Source organism: Centruroides sculpturatus, unplaced genomic scaffold (assembly GCF_000671375.1).
Source record: "Centruroides sculpturatus isolate CEXI.00-Female unplaced genomic scaffold, Cexi_2.0 scaffold1280, whole genome shotgun sequence".
NCBI lineage: Eukaryota > Metazoa > Arthropoda > Arachnida > Scorpiones > Buthidae > Centruroides > Centruroides sculpturatus.
In genome coordinates, this window is record NW_019385451.1 from 106053 (window position 1) to 109873 (window position 3821).

The window sequence follows — 3821 nt, forward strand, 5'->3', positions numbered from 1 at the left end:
TTAACGTAGACTTGTTTAATTAATTTTTTTATGTCAAGGATTTGTTTCAAAGTAAATCTACATCAAATCGGAGGTGAAGTCTTTGATGGAAAACTTCCATCCATCTTTGATGGATCTTGATGGATTTGATGGACCATCCATCTTTGATGGAAGTTTTCCTCAATTTTTGCTGTCTTTGATGGAAAACTTCCATCAAAGACAGCAAAAATTGCAAACTTCCTAACGCAGTTTGCAATTCTTGCCAATTAAACACAAGAATGCTGTAGCATGATATGAACTATGAAAGTCTAAAAAAAAAAATAACTGAAATTTAACAGGACAATAAGAAGTTTAATGTCTGTGACGTTTAATATAAAATTTTGAAAAACCCGGTGCTCCTACGAATCTTCCTAGTAGGCAATCCTGTGTTACACAATAAGCCAGTGGTGCAAGGATTTCCAAGGAGTTTTTAGGGAGTCCGTTTTCGAAGGGTCATTTGACTACGCGACATGAAACAAAATAGGTTAAGAACCTCCCCCTATATAAAATTAAACTGTCCGTCCAGCTATAATCTAAACAGACAACTAAGAGCAAGTCTTTAGTACTCGGCAAAAGGGCACTTTGCTTTATAACTAAGAATTCGCACGATCCTGAAAGATCATTTGAATGTAATTTAAGTAAATTGCATAAGATTTGAAAAAATTATACGAAATAACCAAAATCCTTGCATTCAAATTTTGAGGAAGCATAACAAAACCTCGACACGTGCGAACCTCACTGGACACGGGATGGCCCAAGTATCTGTATGTTATCTAGAATTAAGTGATGAACCGGCAAAATTTGATCGCGAATCAAAAACAAGCGTGATGAAAGAGGATAATTCCAGAAATTTGGATAAAACGGAAATTTGGAGTAATTAATTCCAAATTTCCGTTTTTATCGTTAAGCTTCAAACAGGGTGAATAAAATGGTGTCCCTCCCACACACACTAACATCCATACATAGAGGAAAAAAATAACCCCGACTTTTTGCATTTCTCGATATTTCAAGGTGCCCTGAGCCCAAAAATGTAGAAATCTGGGGTCATTTTTTGACCGATCGTCATACATTCTCTGTTATAATATAGCTCTGTTATATAGCCTATAACAGAGCTGAGTAAGTAATAAAGGTTCGCATAAGTATCACATGACTGATTGATCAATTTGAGAAAAAACATTTTAACGTTTTAAGCATTATTTTAAATTACTTAATTAAACACAAAGCATCTTCATACTAAAAATTGACAATGTCGATAGCTATTTTGCTAGTTTATTCAACAATGTAAACAAATTTTTCAAGTGGAATTTCAAAAGTACATGACCAAATGATCAAAATGGCGAAAAGTTACAGAAGATAATGTTCAGCCGTTAATTGTCATAATTGTGAATTAAAAAATTCAGATAAAAGTGCAGTGTTCGAACGCAAAATTCGCCTCGGAGTTCGAACGATGCTTCGAAGTTCGAGTTGAAAAAAATATCCATAAACGCAATCTGTTGTGAGTAAAAATCGACTCTCATTCTCAATCTTGCATTACGCTTTTTTTGACGGTAAAGTTTAGAAGCCGCTCTGGTGGACCCGGACGGGTCGAAAAAGCCGCAGGAATTTTTCAGGTGGTGGTGCATACGGTTATGTAGGGCCCCGTCCCTCACCACCCGGCCGCTCCATTATGGACCTGGCCGAACTCATAATGGGTTTGCTAAAAGAGATCTATAGAGTACAAAGAATTAAAAAAAAACAATTTATTAGATAATTCGCATAATTAAATAAAATTACATCTTAATTATATTTATCTAATGACAATTAATAATAATATCGTAAAAATTTACTCAATGCAACTCACTTTTATTCCCTGGATCATTCAGTAATTTACGATTGGCAACATTATCGTCATTTCCGGAAATGTCTTCATATTATCGGCCAATATCGAAGTTACGTAATTAAAACTGTTATTAGTCGAGTGAAATCACGTGATTAAAAACGTCATAGGATTATCACTTCTTTATTGGTCGAAGCTGTATCGCTCACGATTTCTGTTTTTGTTGGCAAACATATGATCGTCTGTTTTTGATTGAAGTTTTTTGTTTTTAATATTTTTCTCCGAATGTAAAGTTTAATATTTTAATATATTACACGTAAAAATGATTAGTACATATAATAATGTTCAAAACTTACGATTCAATCAAGATCACGGTAAGACGTCACACTACTATTTATTTAAATAAACAATAGAGTATTGTGTGGTAAACAATAAATTTCATGTGTGATTCAAATCACATTGTCTTAATTATTTAACTTAAATTATTTAAAAAATATTAAATGTTTGTTTTTAAAGCTTAGAATTTAATAATTTTGTGAATGAAATTTTAAAATATACAGTATAAAATTAAAATTATATAGAGAAACTAGAGAGAGAGAATGGCTGTGTTCAGCAGACTCAATAGCTCCGGAGTCATTGAACACTTTTCTGCTGAACACCCTCTATGGTAGCACTATTTTGAACATGTTTGGTATTTTGATGTCACATTTAGTAGAATCTTTCATTTACACTACCTGAAACTGATCAATAATGACTGCTTTTTGTTCTGATGCATATGTCACTCGTCGTTCGGCAGATGTAACTATGTAATAGCTACCGATTGAAACACCTTCGCTTGGTTGTGACTGTTGACTCTGTTGGATGCAGCTATTTAGTAGCATCTCTCATTTACACTTGATCCTGTTCCAATGCATACGTCACTTATCGTTCAGCAGATATAACTATGTAACAGCCACATTTACTTAGTTCCAACTGTTGACTCTGCTGAATGCAGCCAATGGTTATACATATTTCTGTATAGAGTGAAAGAAAGTTCCTAAATGTATCAATTAAAGCTTACACTTTCATTCTTTACATAAATACAAATTATTTCCATGTTTTTCTGGACATTTTCTTCCATGTTTATATGTTGATATCATTAAAACACCTTATGATAGATGATTTTATATCTTTATTGTATGAAGGATTTAAAGTTAGGTTTACATTGTCACACGAGACACTATAAATGAACAAAACAAACACTGATCAAATGAAATTTACTTTGTATTATGTTATATGATGCAAACTGAGTTTATAATGTGATTGATCGAAAAGGTTATGAACGCTTGTTATGAAAATTTAATTGATCAAACAAACTGAAGTTTGGCAAAAGATGAGATATTTTTTGGTTTCTATGAACTGGATGAATGGTCACTGAAAGGGAACAAACTGACAGTTTGTATCTACTTTATAATGATTTGTATGCCAATGTAAATCTTGCTTAAAAGTTTCTTCTTAAATTTTTTTCAAGATTATGTTACAAAGCTAATTGTCACATGAAGTCGAGATCAGAGTGGCAAACCTATGTCATGCATGCCAAAAGTGGCATGTAAGTACGATCTCGGTTTATTGCTTTGTTTTTTTTCTTTTCAATTATCCTGTTGGTTTATTACCAATCCTCCTTTTTTAAATTAAATTCTTTATGTTTATTCTGATTGAAGCATATTAATTTTGTTTCTTTAAATATCATTATTACAAGTATAAAAATTTGGTATGCATACGTATTTTGAAATAAACATGCTCACTATGTGCATGTGGACTCAAAAATGTTTGCTGTCTCTGGTCTAGAGTTTTGAAAAGGCTACAGTATATTAGATCCACATCCAATCTGTTGTCAGAATTTGTCATTACACTTAAGGAGTTATATTAGCAATTTAAGTTTTCTAGATCCATTATAAAATATTGTTTTTATTTATATTAAACATGAAACAAATAGTTAAGATATAAA